This window comes from Hoplias malabaricus, chromosome 3 (assembly GCF_029633855.1).
Source record: "Hoplias malabaricus isolate fHopMal1 chromosome 3, fHopMal1.hap1, whole genome shotgun sequence".
Classification (NCBI taxonomy): domain Eukaryota; kingdom Metazoa; phylum Chordata; class Actinopteri; order Characiformes; family Erythrinidae; genus Hoplias; species Hoplias malabaricus.
The window spans coordinates 1,658,127-1,679,522 of NC_089802.1; the positions used below are offsets into that span (position 1 = coordinate 1,658,127).

The 21,396-nt window shown below is 48.5% G+C and overlaps 1 protein-coding gene across 3 annotated transcripts in view; it reads left to right on the top strand.

The window, feature by feature from the left end:
- The first annotated feature begins 2,314 nt into the window (after nt 1-2,314).
- Nucleotides 2,315-21,396, top strand: part of LOC136691719 (C-terminal-binding protein 2) — a 95,594-nt gene continuing 76,512 nt past the window's right edge. For all 3 annotated transcript variants that reach the window (XM_066664443.1, XM_066664442.1, XM_066664444.1), the window contains exon 1: nt 2,315-2,598. The gene's annotated coding sequence lies outside the window, so the exon portion shown is untranslated. The remainder of the gene's footprint in view (nt 2,599-21,396) is intronic.

The following is a 21,396-nucleotide window of genomic DNA, read 5'->3' on the forward strand; positions in this document are numbered from 1 at the left end:
AACACAGAAACCAGTGAAAGGATTCTGTGAGTGTGAGATTTAATGCAGAGTTATAAAGTGTGTGACCTGCTGCTGATGATACAACTCTACACCAGCCCTGAGGCCTTCAACAGCAGCGAGGCTTCTCCAGGTTCAGCATGCGATGGGTTAAAGAGGATTCCCACTGGTTCTTCACAACCTCTGTGAAATGAAGTGGTCAGGATGTAAACAAAGTACCCGAGAGGAGTTTGATGTGAAGTGCCCCCTTCTGCAAAATTTAACCGGATTTATATCGTTCACAGTGTTTTTGATGGGAACCAGATGTCTGTAGAGTTTATTGCCTGTAAAACTCCTTCACAGAACGTTATTAAACACAAGAAACGGCTATGAATCCGCTGCGTAACGTCGGAGACACCCTTTATGTTACAGTCATCATGAGAGAGTTTGTGGCTTCTAATCCGTTCTTGGTGGAGAGACACGTGCAGGGAGTTTTAAGGCAAAATAGATCCGTTCTTATCATATTTCCCGCTGTTTTACTAACATTCGCATGTCCTATAAACACACATAAAAGCTGTGAGGTTCACAGGTGCAGGAGGAGCGTAAATAAAGTCTATGTACATTGGTGTCGCAGACACAGAGACGTCTGGTTCCTATCAGCTCCAGTGTAAACAACCCTCAGTGTGTTTCCCTACTGTAAATCACTTCATCTGTGATATTGTTTACACCTCATTCTGTGAATTAAGCCGACGTTTCCCTTTGTGTTTCAACAACCACTTCACAATTAGAAGTGCACAACCAATACAATCAGCTGCCTGGACCACGTAGCGACCGCTGGACCCAATCAGAGCCCTCTAATACTTACGAACAAAATAATTCAGTCTGTGGTACACACTAATCACTGTACACTATTTTCTTAAAGAATATTGTTGATGAACAAAGAGCTGCAGGACGCTTGAGTGCCCTGTGTTCCTGTGTTTACTTTACTTCATGCTCAGTTACAACACATGTAAATATGTGCGTGTGTGTGTGTGTGTGTGTGTGTGTGTGTGTGTGTGAGTGACTGGGCGTGTGGGTGAATGTGTGTGTGTGTGTGTTTGTGTGTGTGTGTTAGTGCGTGTGTGTGTGTGTGTGTTCGTGTGTGTGTGTGAGTGTTCGTGTGTGTGTGTGTGTGTGTGTGTGTGTGTCTTCGTGTGTGTCTTCGTGTGTGTGTGTGTGTATGTGTGTGTGTGTGTGCGTGTTCGTGTGTGTGTGTGAGTGTTCGTGTGTGTGTGTGTCTTCGTGTGTGTGTGTGTGTGTGTGTGTGTGTGAGTGTTCGTGTGTGTGTGTGTCTTCGTGTGTGTGTGTGTGTGTGTGTGTGTGTGTGAAGCACATTGTGGGGACCAAATATCTCCAAGAAGATGAAAGGTCTATGTGGTGTTTCACACAGACTGGCTGCTTGTACGAGGCACGATACATGGCAGCCAATCAGATTGAAGGTTATTTACATGTTTGGCTGATTGATTGATTGACTGACCGACTTATTATTGATTATTGGTGGATTGATCGACTGATTAAGTGATTATTGGATTATGTCTGGTTTCTTTTCCCTCAGAAAACTGCTTTCTTCATAAAACAGGCCACGGCTGCTGAGTTGGCTGCGGAGGTTAATGTCTGGTCAGAGGTCAGCACCATTTAGACAAATGGACCTCAGTGGACCTCAGGGGTAAAGCAGAGAAGAATATCAGACATGTGTCTTTTCACTTTGTCTATAAGGAAAACACGTAGCGTGGGGGGCATTTTAAAGGGAAAGCGCTCTATAACAACTCACAAGTGACTGAGTGGAGAGTTAAAAACTCTAGCAGCACAGCTGTGTCTGATCCACGCTAACACACACTAACACACCACCAACCACTGCTCTGTGGGGGTCCTGACCTTTGAAGACCTTTAAAGTATGCAGAGCAAAGGGGGACTACAGTCTGGTTTTGTTGTTTTAATGTTTTGGCTGGTGGCTGTATGAACACAGTCATTAATAGGAAATGTGAAGGAGGCTGAAGCCGAGGTTAAGGCCTTGGTCAGAGGTCAGGTCAGCGCTACAGACCTCTCAGAAAAGATAGGAATACAGACAGTGTGTGTGTGTGTGTGTGTGTGTGTGTACACTGAAGGGGGGGGGGCTGTTTCTTTGGGCTTTTGTGTGTCATTGGTTTAACACAGAGCCCAGACCCCGCCTTGATAAAGAAACGAAGAGTGGGAGAGGTGGAAGGAAAAGAGGGAGGAAAGAAGAGAGTGAGTGAGTGAGAGAGAGAGAGAGAGAGAGAAAAGAAAAGAAAAAAAAAAAAAAATGCAAGCCCACCTCCACCACTCAGACCCCCTCCGACTGAAGCCTCCAAACCGCGGATGAAAACAGAGCCCTCGCATCCCGCCGTGTTCCTCGCCCCGTGGATACAGCAACTTTCTCCAAACCCGCTCAAGACTGAAGCAAGTGCTGTAGAAAGAGAGAGAGGGAAGGAAAAGCGGTGGGAGAGAGAGAATAACCGACCACTAAAGCAGCCTCGTCGGTCGGTTTGGGCTGCGATGCGGTCCTCGCGCTCCTAGAGAAACTCAGCCCTCACAACCCTCCTCGGAAACGGCTCGGCGGCTGAGGTAAGAGCGTCCTTTGCTTCGCGCTGGCGTTGGGTTTCGTTCCCGGAGCTTTGTACCGTGATTTACCGGGGTGTTTTATTTATTTTTTCGTGGCTCGGAGCCTCGACATGGCGCCACGAATCTGCCGAAGAAAGACGAGGACATTTTGTTGCTTTTCTTTTTCTCCCTTTCCCGTGTTTATGTTTTAAGAAGCTCGAGCTTTCCAGACTGTTCCACCTCAGCCTCAGCCTAGCGACACCAGCCTTTTCATTCCGGACTCCCCCCGCCTCCTGAGGAAGCTGGGAATGTTACTAATGTTTTCCTGGTGTTTCCTAACGTCGTGTTCGGACATTAGCTGCTACAATGTTTCCAGAAACGACGTGTGGCTAATCAGGCGGCTTCTCTCAGCCCAGAGGGAAATGTCGAGGGATACGTTGAGTTCTGAGACTGGTTTGTAAACAAAACTGCAGCGTTGGTTCAGTTTAATCCAGTGTACACTCACTGTAGAGGGGTTTAGTCGCCCACCTGCTCTTCCCCAAATTATGCGGGGACCTCCAACTTGAGTTTCACCCTCCCCCCCCCCTTTTTCACAATGGGTTTACTCCACATTTCGGTGTCTACTTTGACCCTGGAGCAAAGTCTGTAAACACCAGGACTGTGGAGGTCCAACACGCTTTTGCTGTGGACAACAGTGGTGCACTGAAAGTGCAAGACACTGACTTTGATACAGTGGGGACCCACCTTGGACAGTGTTTGGGAATCTTTGGGAAGTGCAGATCAGCAAAAAGAACAGCAGCAGCAGAATGTAGACTGGATTAAACTGAATCAACACTGCATTCTGTTTGACAAAACACCATCAGAACATGACATATTCCCTCTGGGCTGAGAGAAGGCACCTGGTTAGACACACGTCGTTTCTGGAAACACTGGACCAGCTAACGTCCGAACACCGAGGAGGAAACTAGTAACATTCCCATCTTCCTCAGGGGGGGGGGGGTCTATAACAGAACAGTGGGTTGTACTAATGGAGCCTTAGTGGCACTTTTATCGAGGAATCTTTGGAGAAGTGTGATTTGTTTTCTTTTTTGGGATTTCAACACCACCTGGATCTTACAGGTGATCTATTCATTGGTAATAATCTATTATTTGTTTTCATACCGGTCCAGTTGGGCCTAACGTCCGTACGGTCTTTAAGATTTCCAAATCCTCTTGGGGTCAAAAGTTCAACGTAGTGTTTATGTACCGCCCTCTTGTTGTCGGACTGTAATAATTTACTCATATCTCACCCTCACAGTGAGGTTTCACATTTCCGTGAGTTGGTGTTGGATGTTTAGCACTTTCTCGATCACCAAAGCGCCCGAGCTGTGATTGTTTTTGGGACGTTAGTGAGTCGTATCGACCGACGCCGTCGTGTAGCATCCACCTGGACAACGCAATGGCAGCCGACCCGCTCCGTTCCCCTTGCCACGCACCAGCTGTTAGGTACGTTCACAGTGACAGCACCGAGGAGGACTTACATGTGGAAGTGAGTACGTTGTATTTAATTATAGACTCTTTGGATATTTTTGGATAAATATTTGGTCACGTTCCAAAGAAAAAGATGTATTTGGAGTTTTAGTTCACAATGTCGTTTCACACAGCAGCTGTCCACATCCGTGAGGAACGGACCAATAGAAACGCTTTAAAAAAATTACCTTGACTTCCACTGAATGTTAAAGTTACTACTTTGGAGGTCCAGGTCTGTTTTTGGACAGTGATGGTATTTGCTTTTGTCAGTGATATCTAATAAAAGCAGTCCCAAAATTTAAGGTTAAAGACCATCCTTTCCTCTCAAAACTGGGTTAATTCACTTCTCCGTGAGTTGGCGTTGACAGATTTAGTTTTAAAGCACTATATATTTTAAGCAGCTCCTAAACGAACGCCCCACATATCCTGGACAAGTGTGTGGTAGGTTCAGCTCCGGCCCCGGCACACACCGTCACGATGAGTTCGTCCGAAACGAGTTGGAGAAGAGCGGATGAGTGAAATGACAAAAGAAAGGAGTCCAGCAGTGGGCCTTTATTAAGAGCGGCGTGGTATGAATAACGTCTCAGCGGTCCGACCCCTCGCTAGCGGCTAATGCGCCGGAGGAGATGATTGGAGAGTTAGATTGATTGATGGGAGCGTGCTGAATGGAGCACAACCTTGGGGAGAGCAGCTTTTGTGTGTTTGAGAGATCACAAAGGAGGGAGGGAGAGGGGGAAGAGGAAGAGAAAGTGCAGGAGGAGAAAGTGAGAGGGAGGGAGCGTAAGAAAAAGAGGGCACAAATGGAGGGAGACATTTGTACGGTGTGCAGTAGCTCACGCGGCTAACTCTCGGTCCGAGTTGCGCTGTAGTGAGACGTATGATTGTTGTTGTTGTTGTTTTCTGTCAGAACTCACCTGTGAACTACACGAGTCTTCTGAGTTTTTTATAAACGATGCTGAGGATGTTCAGATGGTGTTAAAAAAACAAACATATTTATTAATTATAAGCAGTTAATTATGAAATAATGAAATATGAGCCCAGTATATTTTGAGTGTTTTGTTTCTCTTCTCTCTCTCACACAATATATGGGTGTCAAGAAAATCAATATAAACCCAAGTGTTCATAATACTGTAGTTATTAGACGTTGCATTGAGTTATTTGTGTTTTTAAAACGTGTAAATGGCATTATGGGGTGTTTATGGGTCAGTGTCAGTAGTTTGGTGGCTGCGGTAACAGTGCAGATGAAATGCTGCCACATATGAGATGCGTAGTAAAATTAATACTGGGGGAGGGGGAAAGAGGAGAGAGTGTGAGGAGGAGGAGATGGGTCCAGGGGGAGGGGGAGGGTTCTGGGCCGCCCTGGGCTGGGCGATGGTGAGCTACAGATGTGCTCTCGCTCGGACATCTGCGTTTTCTTCTGCCATTGTCAAGGAAACATTTAAGATGGTGGACGCTCAGTGCAACAAAAGAGCCCTTGTCAGAGCAGGCCATTAAGAAGCTCCAGTCACGAGGGCAGCAGAAGTACATTCCTCAAGCATTGTGTGTGTGTGTGTGTGTGTGTGTGTGTGTGTGTGTAGGAAGAATTTCTCTCTTGGGTAGTCAAATATTGTCATTCTCTTTAAATAATTCCTGATTGTTTTGACAGACACAGGTCACAAAGTCATAACTACACTGACTACATACTGCAGGGCTTCATTCATTCATTCTTTCTTTAGTAAATACATGTGTGAAACTTTCAGGGTCAGGGCGGGGGATACAGGACGCTGTGAAACTAGAAGTATTTGTCGTATTTTATTATTTTCTCTCGCATGTATTTAGTAAAAGCACACATCACGACTCCTAAATAACGTGAGGGATTTGTTCCTGAGTCAGCACCGGCACTGATGTTTAATATCGGACGTTATTGCAGGAGATTTTCTGACGTAATAAGAACAAATTTCGTCTTTGGTTCCTTCATGTGCTGCGGTGCCGTTGGGACCCTCTCTGTAGTCGTAGTCACTCCTGCTGACTGAGGTTGCTTTCCGCTCTCGCTTCCCACAGTAGCCGTGGTCTTTCAGGACAATGATGGTCACATGGGGTCCTCCAGTGTCCCCCGCCAGCCTCTGCACTATTTATTAGCTCTCCATCATCACACAGCTTTATTCTGCTTTGGCCTAGGGACCCACCCGCTGTATTCAGTTTCAAAACCCGCTCCCACCGGTGGCTTTTGTGAATGCGAGCGTGGAGAGACCCACCCAGGAGGTGTGACCTTCTGGGGATGTGGCATAGGTGATACGCTCATTAACAGATTTGATATTGATTTGTGTTGTTGGTGCAGAGTTGTTTTTACATTAAAATTGAGTATAAAAACACTACAATGTTCATTTTAGTTTGAATAGTGCTAGAAATGCGGGGCTAATCTGTCAGAAACAGGCAAAATTTAAACATTATATCATTCATTCATTCATTATCTGTAACCCTTATCCAGTTCAGGGTCGCAGTGGGTCCAGAGCCTACCTGGAATTATTGGGTGCAAGGCAGGAACACACCCTGGAGTCCTCCACCAGTCCTTCACAGGGCAACGCAGACACACACTCACACCTACAGACACTTTTGATTCTCCAAACCACCTATCAACATGTGTTTTTGGAGCGTGGGAGGAAACCGGAGGAAACCCACGCAGACACAGGGAGAACACACCACACTCCTCACAGACAGTCACCTGGAGGAAACCCACGCAGACACAGAGAGAACAAATCTCGTAACAAAATAAAATATTTCAATATTTGATAATAGCACATAGTCTTTCTGACAGATTGTAATAACCTGCAGGAAGCATAGGGGGCGATATACATTTCATTGCTAGGATTTATGAAATGGATATAGGCACGAGACTGAAAACAATCCCAGCTGGGCTGATATTGAGTAACAGTGCCGCCTAGTGTGATACCGCATTTTAACCACAGTTTTACGAACACCGTTTATAAGTGAAGAGTAATAAACTCGTTCTACAACTGGACTATGGCCAAGCAGCACATAAGCCTTTCTCTGCGCACCAGCGTGCTGCTTGGTGTAGGTTTATGTTTCCACCGGCAGCTGCTTTACCTCTTGTATTTATACCTTTATAAGGCAGTGTTCAGAGTGGTTTGCGGTTTGGAGGGGCTACCATGGCCCCAGGTGGGGGTGTGAAGGAACAGCATTTTCTCCTCCCACAACATCCACAGCTGGAAAGCACTTGAGAAAGGCGTCTAACCCCTAACTCCTCCCTGGGTGTGTGGGTGTGTGTGTCTAGATTTGTCTGTACTGCTATGTGATGATAATTAAAGCATGTTTCCTTCACACTTCTTTCTTCTTTCGTCTCCTTCTCTTCTCCCGGCTCAACCCAAGTGCGCCCTGGGTCCAGGAAGGGCTTTAAAAAATCCCTGTAAGAATTAAAACAATGTAGGGAGGTTAGCCGAGCGATTCGAGGGGATTGCACAAGCTTGGTCACGTTTCACTCGCCTTGAGAGAGACAGAGAGGGAAGGTAAGGGGGGGGGGTGGGGTGGGTCAATTTGAATGTGTGCTTTTAATTGGTCTCTGTAGACCCTCTCTTACCTCCTCGCACTTATTCGCTCCTTCAGAGAAGAGCGGAGCGCGACGGGGCTGTCTCCTGCAAACGGGAAGCTCCACGCTCATTAGCCGCGGTCGAGAGAGGGACTGGACGGAGGCCGTGGCTAATCGCTGCTGACGCCTCCGCTAAAGAGGGAAGAGAGGGCGTAAACTGGGGGAGACAGGCCGCCCTCAGGTTAGTCTCCTGCTAAACACCAGCCGTGAAAACGAGGGGGAGGGCTTTCGCTGTCATCTGCTGCTGTTCCCGGTTTTTCCTCTCCTTTCTCTTGGTTTTGTATCGTCACTGATAAATAAATATACATCATCTTTTTTCTCAACGCCGTCACAACACTCCTCAGCTGTTCTTCACTCGGTGTCAAATATCAACAAAGGACAGATCAGTCGGAATGATTCGTAATAAATTAATCCTCATTGTGGAGACTCACTCATCTAATCTCCACCGGTCACTGTGTGTGTGTGTGTTTAACATTCCACAGCTGTAACAAGTGCATCTTCAGCTTCACAAGACCTTGTGCTAATCTTGAAATTCCTCTCTCTCTGTTTCTGCTCCAGAGAATTGGACTGTGGAAGGAGGGCTGTCTTAGGGTTGCCAGATTTCAGCCGTGACACACACTGAAATGTTCATTTTTCTACAGTTGTGGTTTTGGTACAAGCTCAGGTTTTTGTGATAGAGAGAAGAGGGTTAGAGCTGAGGACTGAAAGGTTGTTGGTTTGATTCCCACGAGCAGCAGGAAAACTGGGGGCGGTGGGAGTGAAGGAACAGCACTGTCCTCCTCCCTCAACATCCACAGCTAAGGGGCCCTTGAGCAAGGCACCGAACCCACAACTGCTCCCCTGGGTGTGTGTTCACAGCCCCCAGTGCACTAGTGTGTGTGTGTGTGAAGACACATTTCATTTGTCATTGTACAACTTACATTCTCACATTAATCCCACAATGTGAACGTTTACAGTGTTGCAGCAGACGATAAGATAAAGCAGCTTGAGACACGTTTAATGGAAACCAGAAAGTTAATATAAATACAAAATAAATGAGGGGAAAAAAGGAAGAAAATATAAACAATATCACAGTTCAAAACTAATAATTATTTTTATACCAGACAGTATTAATTAGTGTTAAAGTCAGTACAACCCAGTGTAGCTCCAAAAATGAACCTCTGACATTGCTGCTCCAGGTTCAGCACAGAAGAAACTGCACTATGTAATTTTTGGTACCCTACCTCCTCCCCGTCCCCTGTAAAAGTGATTCACACTCTGCGACTGCGGAGTGGCTCGTGTTTTCTGACGTAGGCAGCACACAAACTTGTCAGGGTAGACTTGTTTCACAGTGTGTGGGTTGGTGGGCTCCAGATCCACATGCACTAGGGGTTTCTTTATATCAGCTTTAACAGTTGTAAATGTTATTGTGGATCACATGAGAGTGTACAGTAGAGTGAGCAGAGGATCTCAGTGGGGCTCGGTGTAATCAGCATCATCACTGTCACAGTGTGGACTGAGATTTAACACAAATCTGGGCTGGGCATTTAATCAAAAAATGTATAGAAATTGACGTTCAGAACTTCTAAAACGCATAATCTTGTCTATATCGATTATATCAATAACAGGTTTTTTTTCTGTTGTGTCCCCACTGTGTGTTCATGTGCTGTCTCTTTTTAAAACCACACTCCCAGGCTGTAGTCACGTGATTCTGCCCCCTATCTGCCACATGAAGGACAACCTAAACACAGAGGCTGAACGAGCGACTCCAGCATCTCGTACCAAAGAAAAACACAGCGTCTGTGGTTTGAACGTGCTGTGTTCTGACTTTAATTAAGATGAGACTGAACAAAGAAGTCAAATGTAAACACTGAGAAAAAACAGTGCTCAGAAATAAAGAGAGGAACAAGCTCCCAGCGACGTTAGAGAAACTATCCCAGCTTTAACACTGGAGCGTATTTACAGCACACGCCTCGTCACTGAACTGTGAGGGTCACGAATACAACAACAAACTAAACTAATTAATCGTAATCGTGGTAAAATGTACAATTTATCGTGATATTGATTAGCGCTCATGTCGCCCAGCACTGACCAAGACACACAGAGCTCTGCTGTAAGTAAACAGTGGTGTGTAAACAGGGCAAAGAGTCACTTGAGTGGTTTGTTGATGTGCCAGTAGTGAAGTGTGTGTGAGTCCCGTCCTGAGACTGGTGTTCTGCTCTCCAGGGTCCGACGTGGGAAGCTGTGGCGAGTGAGTTAGAGATCACTGAACTAGCTCTAGTTCTGACTCCTGGGTAGTGATCTGGGGCTGTTGTAGTTTGTTGTAGGTCCTGAACACAGGAATCTGATGGAGCCAGTGAAGATGGAGCCTGGAAAAGGTGATTTATTTGGATGGAGGTGTGTTTCTAATCACGAAGGCAGTGGAGGTCACGGCAGGAGAGGAGCGCTGTGGGGTCTGCTGCAGTTTACTTTGTTCTTCGATCAGGGCCTGATTTAATCTGCCGTTCTGATTTTTATCAGAGCTACGCAGGAAAAAGAGGAGAGTAGTGGATGAAGGAAGAAGAGAAAGGGAAGGGGTGAGGAGGATGAGAAAGGGATGAGGAGAACGAGTAATTGTGTGTGTGTGTGCCTCCGGATGTCTCTTTCACGGGAAGAGGCAGAAGGCCGTGTAATCATGTTAGAAAACAGGCCTTCTAATCCAGTAGTAAACCACCCCCCCCTTACAAACACACACACACACACATATGCTGTAAAGAACAGCCCACATACTAAATGCTGCACATTAGATATGAAACAGTCACTGGTTTCATGGTAAAATTCCTGAAGGTCAGTTGAACCTTTTCAAAATTTAAGGAGCATTAAAAACGTACATAGACCATCAACCAAAGCAACAGTCTCCCAGAAGCAGTCATGGCAAGGGGACATCGGGACGGAGAGGGGTTTCAGGACAGGGAGGGGACATTGGGACGGGGAGGGGTGTCGGGACAGGGAGGAGACATCGGGACAGGGAGGAGACATTGGGACGGGGAGGGGTGTCGGGACAGGGAGGAGACATCGGGACGGGGAGGGGTTTCTGGACTGGGAGGGGACATTGAGACGGGGAGGGGTTTCTGGACAGGAAGGGGACATTGGGACGGGGAGGGGTTTCTGGACAGGGAGGAGACATCGGGACAGGGAGGGGTGTCGGGACAGGGAGGAGACATTGGGACGGGGAGGGGTTTCTGGACTGGGAGGGGACATTGGGACGGGGAGGGGTTTCTGGACAGGGAGGGGACATTGGGACGGGGAGGGGTTTCTGGACAGGGAGGAGACATTGGGACGGGGAGGGGTGTCGGGACAGGGAGGAGACATTGGGACGGGGAGGGGTTTCTGGACAGGGAGGAGACATTGGGACGGGGAGGGGTGTCAGGACAGGGAGGAGACATCGGGACGGGGAGGGGTTTCTGGACAGGGAGGGGACATTGGGACAGGGAGGAGATATCGGGACGGGGAGGGGTTTTTGGACAGGGAGGGGACATTGGGAGGGGTTTCTGGACAGGGAGGGGACATTGGGACGGGGAGGGGTGTCGGGACAGGGAGGAGACATTGGGACGGGGAGGGGTTTCTGGACAGGGAGGGGTGTCGGGACAGGGAGGGGAGATTGGGATGGGACGGGGAGGGGAGGGGAGGGGTGTCAGGACAGGGAGGAGACATTGGGACGGGGAGGGGTGTCAGGACGCGGAGGGGTTTCTGGACAGGGAGGGGTCTCGGGACAGGGAGGAGACATTGGGACGGGGAGGAGACATCGGGACAGGGAGGAGACATCGGGACAGGGAGGAGACATTGGGACGGGGAGGGGTGTCAGGACGGGGAGGGGTTTCTGGACGGGGAGGGGTCTCGGGACAGGGAGGGGAGATTGGGACAGGGAGGAGACATTGGGACGGGGAGGGGTTTCGGGACAGGGAGGGGAGATTGGGACAGGGAGGAGACATTGGGACGGGGAGGGGTGTCGGGACAGGGAGGAGACATTGGGACGGGGAGGGGTGTCAGGACGGGGAGGGGTTTCTGGACAGGGAGGGGTCTCGGGACAGGGAGGAGACATTGGGACGGGGAGGGGTGTCGGGACAGGGAGGAGACATCGGGACAGGGAGGAGACATTGGGACGGGGAGGGGTGTCAGGACGGGGAGGGGTGTCGGGACAGGGAGGAGACATCGGGACAGGGAGGAGACATTGGGACGGGGAGGGGAGATTGGGTACCACACTGGAACTCCATTCTTATTCTAACCCTAGCTCCACTCCACTGCTCCGTAAATGGTGCTGTGATTATATTTAAGTGTTAATTTGTGAAAATGTTATGAGATATTTTCCACTTTTAAATGGGACTCGGTAACATTCTGCCATGCCTAAGCTCCACCATTAAATAGTTTACATTCAGGGGAATCCTGATCATTTTGACCAATATAAATATGATATTAATTTTTCATACACTTTCATGTCTACAGCACGTCCCCCAGTGTCTAATGAAACCTGCAGGAGTGTATAATGTGCACCGAGGGTGGAGCTGACGGTTCTGTACCCTGTGTGTATCGTCTTTACGAGTGAGCTCTACACGGCCGAACGTTACCGGAGCCCTGCTCACCCTGGTTTTCATCTTAAATCAGAGTCATTGAGACGTTGTTTCCATTTCAGAAGGCTTTCTGTCGTGATCGCAGACATTACTTTAGATATCAGAATGTTTCTTGGAGGGTGTGATGTCATTTCCTCATATAAACGTCAGTGAGGTCAGGGGGTGATGTTGGACGATTAGTTCTCCACTCCAACTCATCCCAGAGATACCGGATGGAGCTCCATTCCGCCAGGGAAAAGTCCCAGTCTTCTTGGTACGGAGCAGCATGAACACCGGAGTGGGGTATGGAACCCCAGACGAATCCCGTCTGATTCCGGTCTTGAGTGGGAACGTGGACGATGCACTTTTCCATTAATGGGCCCTGGTTTGGTCGGATTACACCTTTTTTAAGCAGGTGTTATTGTTGTCTTGACTTGGTGCAGTCGATAAATGGTGTTCTGTTGCACGCTCTGCTGTGTTTCGGCCTCAATTACCTCACACAATCGGAGCAAGCTTGGTCTTGCCTCGCGGTGGCCTTTCAGTGGTCCACAGGGGCAGGATGCTGTTTACTTTTCCCCTTACAACTTCATACGGCTGCTTATTTAATGCCCATTAATTGACGCTGTGCTGAAAGCAGCTTGTGTAATCCTCAGAGGATTCTCCGAGGTAAATCAGATCTGCTGTAACGTAAAGAGCATCTTGTACTTTTAAAGGGCTGTGTTAGAAAATCTACGTCTCGACTGCTTCTGTAAAAAAGCATCTCTCTTCTCATCTTCAAATCTCATCTCTCATCTTCCATCTCTTCATACATCATATTGTCTCATAGCTCTCATTTGTTATCTCATCTAACAGCATACCTCGTGTCTATTTCTGATCTCATCTCTCATTTAATCTCATCTCTGATCTCAAATCTCATTGCGTGTCTCCTATCTCTAATCTCATATTCCATCTCATATCTCTTTTCTCATATCACTAAACTCTAATGTCTCGTCTCGTTCTCGTTCCTTTCAGAGTGTCTGTGAAGGCCATAGCCAGTGTCCATACTCACCCCCACCTCACAGTATCTATTCTCCTGCGGGTGTTGGTTCCACATGATCGTTCCGTGTCACGTTTTCAGGCTGATCCTGGATGGGTCACATGGGCTGCTCGGCCACTGAACACTACCCACAGGCTCCAGGGGTAGGTCCTGGTGACCCTCTTCCAGACAGGGGAGACACTGTTATTTTCCTTGTCCCTAAGCCCTGGGGCATGTGTCAAGGCCGAAATCTAAAAACACGCAGACTGTGTGACCTCCAGAGAACAGTAAACCAATATAAAGAGATGCTGTGGAGCAGCTGCATATGAGCTGCATTCAGACCCCGCAGTGCCAGGCGTGGGCTCTAGGGCTATAAGGAACAGCCCAGCTGTGTTCTCTGGAGAGAAGGAGATGTGTGGATGGTGTGGTGTAAAACGATGTTGATATGTTGCTGTGATAATGCTGTTGACCTCTGCTGTGGAGACTGATATCTGAGCAGTCAGTAACACGTTTAAACTCTGCTCTCCTTCTCAGGCAGTGTCTCTTTCTCAGAGATAATCTGATCTAGTGCCTCTGCTAATATCCGCTGGTTGAGACGGAGACGCTTGTTGCCGAGCAGACGCATATTTCATTGTGTCTCAAAGGTGACGGCCATTTTCTCCTTCCAGTCCAGCGCCGCTCCACCTTACGTAACGTCTCTGAAACGTTTGTGCAGGAATGGGGGAAGTCAGCTGTGCCAAACTGTGTGGATCTCTCTCTCTCTCTCACTCACACACACACACACACACACTCAGACTCGTGTTCTCTCCTGTTGAGGCTGGACAGATGGTGCCCCGTGTTCCCGGCTCTGTCAGCGTGCCCCTCGCTGAGGAAACGAGTTTGTGAGCTGAACCGTATCTGCAGAAACATCTCCGTTACAGCAGAGGTACAGCACAGTTACACCTTCATCAACATCTCCTCAGCTCCGCAGCATCTGTACTCTCTCCAGCAGGTGAAAGCGCTAAAAGGATCTTCTAAGAAACCAAAAAATGGCGTTTGGCTAACGGTGTGTTCACTGTGTGTAAGATGGGATTCCGTAGTTAGAGCCACGGTCTTTTTGTTTTGTAAAGAATCTTGAATCCTGAAAATGCTCAGTTCTGTTTTAGTGTCTCAGTTCCCTGTAGCTGTATGGACTTGTTCTGTTCCTGTGTTGACAGCCGTGATGCTGCCTGTGTGATCCACACACTCATGTGCATTGACTCATGTCATTTCTGTTGACACTGTTACACATCGCTGTTGTGAGAAATGTGATGCCGCCACAGTAGGCATTGTTCATTTATTTTGTCTGAAATCTAAGCAGATGTGATCCTCACTGAGACGCATCACGTGTCATTACACAGACAAGGTGCTATAACACCTGTAGAGGGCAGCAGTGAGTGTTTGTTTTCTTGAGCTGGAAGAGTGTCACTTTCTGCTGTAACAGCTGTAGAGGGCTGAAGGGTTAGAGTTTAGAGCTGAACTGGTTTTGTATTTAAATCACAGTCTGTAAGAGAGCAGTTTTATCACGTTTTGAATGTGGACATTGAGCGTCAGTTACTGTTGGACCAATCGGAGGCAGTCAAACACCGTTCTGGTGATGAATTAAATGACAGCCTGGTCTTCCGCATTCAGCGCTCAGAATTAAATCCAGATCTTCTTGCTTTTCTTGGTTATAAACATAGTGCTAGACCTTCAGTTATAGGAAATTATTGCAGTAAAGGGGAACAGTGAGTTTATTTATAGTGAGTTTATTTACTTGTCCTTGAAAAGTTAGCGTTTTCCCACCAAAATAACAGGTTACTTTCCTGATTCTTGGAACCTTGGCGCTCTCCAGTGACCCCCCTGTCGACAGGAGGGCCAGGCAGGGTCAAGACACAGCCCCAGAAACACACAAACGGGGCATGTTCCTGTTTTCATTCATTATCTGTAGCTGTTATCCAGTTCAGGGTCGCGGTGGGTCCAGAGCCAACCTGGAATCATTGGGCGCAAGGCAGGAACACACCCTGGAGGGGGCGCCAGTCCTTCACAGGGCAACACACACACTCACACATTCACTCACACACTTTTGAGTCTCCAATTCACCTACCAACGTGTGTTTTTGGAGCGTGTGAGGAAACCGGAGCACCTGGAGGAAACCCACGCAGACACAGGGAGAACACACCACACTCCTCACAGACAGTCACCCGGAGGAAACCCATGCAGACACAGGGAGAACACACCACACTCCTCACAGACAGTCACCCGGAGGAAACCCACGCAGACACAGGGAGAACACACCACATTCCTCACAGACAGTCACCCGGAGGAAACCCACGCAGACACAGAGAGAACACACCACATTCCTCACAGACAGTCACCCGGAGCGGGAATCGAACCCATAACCTCCAGGCCCCTGGAGCTTTGTGACTGTATCACTCTGTGAATGACCGGTCTAGATCCACAGTACAGTGACACTTTATTTGAGGCTCTGAGCTCCTTCTTGAGATCCTTTATCTGGTCACACACAAACTGCAGAGTGTATAACTTTGTTTCCTTGGCTACTGCACTGTTATTCACTGAACCCATTTATTTGGTGGACTGCTGCATGCTGCCACCTACAGCTCAGGAGGAGTATAGCATACAGAGAGGAGTCGTACGTCCTCCGGGTGACTGTCTGTGAGGAGTGTGGTGTGTTCTCCCTGTGTCTGCGTGGGTTTCCTCCGGGTGACTGTCTGTGAGGAGTGTGGTGTGTTCTCTCTGTGTCTGCGTGGGTTTCCTCTGGGTGACTGTCTGTGAGGAGTGTGGTGTGTTCTCCCTGTGTCCGCGTGGGTTTCCTCCGGGTGACTGTCTGTGAGGAGTGTGGTGTGTTTTCCCTGTGTCTGCGTGGGTTTCCTCCGGGTGACTGTCTGTGAGGAGTGTAGTGTGTTCTCTCTGTGTCTGTGTGGGTTTCCTCTGGGTGACTGTCTGTGAGGAGTGTGGTGTGTTCTCTCTGTGTCTGCGTGGGTTTCCTCCGGGTGACTGTCTGTGAGGAGTGTGGTGTGTTCTCTCTGTGTCTGCGGGGGTTTCCTCCGGGTGACTGTCTGTGAGGAGTGTGGTGTGTTCTCTCTGTGTCTGCGGGGGTTTCCTCCGGGTGACTGTCTGTGAGGAGTGTGGTGTGTTCTCTCTGTGTCTGCGGGGGTTTCCTCCGGGTGACTGTCTGTGAGGAGTGTGGTGTGTTCTCTCTGTGTCTGCGTGGGTTTCCTCCGGGTCACTGTCAGTGAGGAGTGTAGTGTGTTCTCCCTGTGTCTGTGTGGGTTTCCTCCGGGTCACTGTCAGTGAGGAGTGTAGTGTGTTCTCCCTGTGTCTGCGTGGGTTTCCTCCGGGTGACCGTCTGTGAGGAGTGTGGTGTGTTCTCTCTGTGTCTGTGTGGGTTTCCTCCGGGTGAGTGTCGTGTGTTCTCCCTGTGTCTGTGTGGGTTTCCTCCGGCTGAATGTTCATGCATCACATCGATGAATCAGATTGTTTGCTGTTTGGGTCGATGCCTCGATACGGATCGATGGGTCGTTACATCCTGAGTAATTATTTATACGGCAAGGTAAAGCCGGGGACAGGGTTAATAACACATTATACAGAAATGTTACAGATATTAGCTGTGTCTCTATCTGTCTGTCATTGTTACCAGACTTTTATCGGACTATATTTATGCCCATGTATCCGTCTGCATATGTTCACTCCTCTGTATGTGTTTGTTTGATTCCAGAGGGCCTCCTGTCTGCAGTAGCCCATGTTTGAAGGGTGTGTGGTGCTGGAGGTCAGTTAAAAAGCAGCAGAGAGAGCAGGTGCCCAGTGTAAATGTGCAGTGAGTCCAGCAGCAGCGGGCAGCGATGAGGGATGTTTATAGCTGTGGCTCCATTAAACTGGCCTTTTTCCCGCTGATGCGTAATGACGGCTACCTGCGAGAGCGCCGGAGCAGCTCTGTGAGGAGGGTCGGCCTCGCGCTAAATTACAGGTCATTTTCATCCAAACGAAGCCTAATTGTGCTCTGCATTACCGAGAGATGTGAGGGGGTGGGGGAGGGGTGTGTGTTCACGGCGGGGCGGGTTTGGTGGAACTTGGCAAGGTGACTGCGGCAGGCTGAAATGATCATCATCTGTTAGTAAATGGCCTGGGCCTGGTGCGGGGGGCATTCTGTCTAATAAATGGTGACGTCCCCCCCACTTTCATCTTCATCCCCAGCTCAAGGCCCTTCCTCTCAGTTACCACACACTGGCCACAGATGTCCACCACAGTCGGGGCCCTCCAGACTCCAAACCCCCATATCGTCCCCACTGTTTCTCCACCGCCCTCAATCTGTTTTTCTCTCTCGTACACAGCTCTTTTTGTGGCCCACTCTTAGAGCAACACACTTTTACCAGCGGCTCTCCTCACTCTGAATGTTCAAGAGTTTGGTAAAATCACCTGTCGTTTACTGAAATATAACACACGGGGAATTAAGAACATGTGTGTGTGTGTGTATACTCGTACACACTCCACATTTGTATTTCCTGCTGCTGTTACCCGGGCGTAGGGTGGGTCTTGGTTGATCGCTCACATTTGGGAACGTCTGGGGGTCATCTGTGTAAATGAGATAATGTTTTTGGACGAAGTACTGCTCTAAAGACCACAGTGTCCTCCCCTCGTTGCAGAGGAAGCTCAGGAGCAAGGGCAGCTGCTGGACAAATGTTTTGGAACAAAAAGCACAGACAATGTGCCATCTGCAGCCGGCGGGGAGCCTCTGTGACACGAGCGCACACCGCTGAGAAAAACCTCGCCGTCATTACTGCAGCACGGCTCTCACACCGGCAGCCATCTTACTGACCACTTCCCTGACCTGATACTCTCCAATCTACCAGGACATGAGGGGGGGGGGGTCTGCTGACAAACTGCAGCTACGACGAAGCAGAGGAAATAATAACGTAAACTTCACTCTGCGGTTCATTAAGAAGAACATGAAGCAGAATGACTCCTGTCTGTTTAAGTATCACTCACCTGAGGGGAATTCATCCTTCGCAAGAGGTCAGAGGAGAAAACTTTTCAGATCACAGCTCTTCACTTCTTTTTCTTCTCATTTGTCTTTTCTCTTTCTTCCTCTTTTTTGTTTATATTTCTCTCTCGAACTTTACTACTGTGTTCTCCATTTAATTTATTATCTCTCTCTCTCTCTCTCTCTCTCTCTCTTTCTCTGATCATGTGGATAAAGTCGACCTGAATGAATGCAACCCCCCCCCCCAACACACACACACACACACACACACACACACACACACAGGAGCTGATGTTTAAAATAGGATCTGTGCTGGTGAAGGGCTGTAATACTGGCGAGCGCAGGGGTGGGTTTGGAGAATGGTGTGTGTGTGTGTGTTGGGGGGGGGGGGGGTAGAGTAAGAAGGCTGTAATTTGGTCTTGAGTGATTTTTCTTCTTATGTAACGCTGGGGATTTGTCTGAAGCCTGTTATTTGGTGTTGGCTCTGGGTCCCTCTCCGCTGCTGACCTTTGGAAAAGGACCAAAGCCTAAATTGTGGATGCGTTTTTTCTTTTTTCTCTCGTCAAACAGAAGAGTGACCTCCCCTCAACCCCCTGCCCCCCCCTCACTCCCCCACTCCTCCAGTTAATGACCTACTAGCTGAGTGTTAGGCTTCTGCTCTCAAATGGAAAATCCATAGTACATCATCATTGTGCTGCTTCTCTTTCAGCCGTAACATTAAAATCACCTCCTTGTTTCTGCTCACGTTAAGCTCCACTGACCACACAGGAGCACTTTGAAGTCATTTTATAGTTAAAGACTGTAGCCCATCTGTTGCTCTGCATACCTTCTTTTACACAAGACTCCGTGCCCTGTGCCATGGTGAGAGTTTATAAATGCGGCCGGTGTCTGCGTCTCTCTGCAGTTACAGCTCCACTGCACTGGGGTTGAATCTCAAATATCTTCCTGTGTCCGTGTAGTGCACAGTGTAATGGGGTTAGTTTTGTAACATAAAAATAAAGTGCACTCTTTAGAGAGTAGAGCACTAATCGGAGTGTAGTTTACATGCGGTGCCAGGAAAGGAACACACACAGCGTCTGCACTGTTTTCCACGTGTTCCACGTGTTCCTGCTCCTCGTAGTGAGTTGTTGTTGATGTTAGAATCAGAATCACTTTATCGGCCATTGTGCTGCACACAGAGGAATCTGTTCTCCGCATTTAGCCCAATCCGTGCAGTGAAACACACTAGTGAACACTAGGGGGCAGTGAGCACACATGACTGGAGCGGTGGGCAGCTCTAGCCACGGCGCTGAGGAGCTGTCGGGGGTTAGGTGCCTTGCTCAAGGGCACTTCAGTCATGACCTGCCGTCTCTGGGGATCGAACCGACAACCTTCTAGTTACAAGACCACCTCCCTAACCACCTGGCCACGTTGATGATGATGATGTAGTTGTTCCCCCCAAAGACATCCACATTTTTCCCTTGTTCCACTTTTTATCCATTCTGTGACGCCCAAGGAAATCTGTCTCTCTCTCTCTCTCTCTCTCTCTCTCCATGAGTTTGCTGCTCTGCAGTCTCAGTCTCTCTGCAGTGTGGAGGAGTTGTTTCTGGACGTCCTCGGTTCAACTTGAACCAGTCACAGTCGGCGGGGTTTTATTTCTGGGTTCGTCTACTCAAGAACTACACATCGCTTAATGGTGTATGGTGCAGAGGCATACATTGGTGTAACTACCTGCTGAAATGTGTTTTTAATTCCCAGTGTAATTTAAAAACCTCTCTTCTGTCTCCTGTAAAGTCAGCAGCTCTGGAGATACGAGGTGCTGCTCTGACAGCGTCGTTATGTGCGTTTACGTTAATTATAAACGCAGGATCTCCGCAGTAATGTAATGCACAGAAACTGACTGGTGAGAGCCATGTTTGAGGCCTGTGTGTGTGTTTAACATTAAGAGGCGCTTGTGCAGATGCAGTTAGAATGAAAAGGCGTGGATTTGCTGTTTGACTCGTTCCCCGTTGTGTGTCGATTGTGTTAGTGTTGCACACACTGGAATGTGTGAGTTTACTGAGTGGTCCATGAGGAGGGTGAAACCTCATCTCACTGTCTACACACACACACACACACACACACACAGTGAAGAATGCGTTCACGTGGAGAGGGGATGTAGGAGATTGTTCAGATGAATGGCGCGAGTGCATCGTTCATTAAGGGGAGATGTGAAGGCAGTGATAATTAACTTGTAGTGGATAATGATTTACGCGGCGCTTGTTAAACGCTAACGGAACGCGCGGCTCCTCTGGCTCCAGCTGTGCTTCTAGTGGTGGGCAAACGGAGGGGCTTTTCTCCTTATTGTGATATTGGCTCGTGCTTTTCTGCTTTTGAGAGCGCATTCAGTTTGTTTAAACACAGTGCAGTGAGACGTTGAATTAAAAGGGGGACATATTATAAACAGTTTGTGTATTCAGAGCCCACCAACCCACACACTGTGAAACAAGACCACCCATTCAGTTTTCTGGGGGCTGCCTAACCTCTGATACTTTAGAATGGCCCCACCCCCTTGCCTGAGTCTGTCCAATCACAGCGCTGGACCCGCGTTTATGTGAGAGCGCAAAGATGAGGTTAAACTCAGCAAAACAGACACAACGAGCGCGGAGAAATAAGAGCACTGAGTAAAAACGGAGAAGAAAGAGAACAGAGTGAAAACGGCTAAAAACCAAAGCTTCTGCTCCTCGCTCCTCACTGCTGTGCGCTCGGGGTCGGGGTGAACAGCGAGCGGCTCATTATCATTTAAAGGTACAGGGGGTGGTTCTGAACAGGGCTGTTTACACAGGGGCTCGTGGAGTTTGGACCAAAGCGGGTCAGAAATGGGTTAAGAACCAGAACTGTGTTCCACTGTGGAGACGAGGAGGTTGAAGTGTGATGGAGATCTCAGACACACCCCTGGTTCTGGCACATGTCCCCTTCTGTGTTAGCACTGAGACGCCCGGGACTCCAAGCTTTAAGAGGGAGGACTCCCAAGCTGTAGCCACCAATACATAGTTTAGAAACACTTTATGCTCCATAGAGTGGGTCTCCTACATGCCTTTAAAGGAACGCTAGGTGAGATTTGGTATTTTGGGTCCTGTGCTCTCTCTAGTTTTAGAGTAATTCATTTTTACAGCACTCCTTTTCTCCTCCT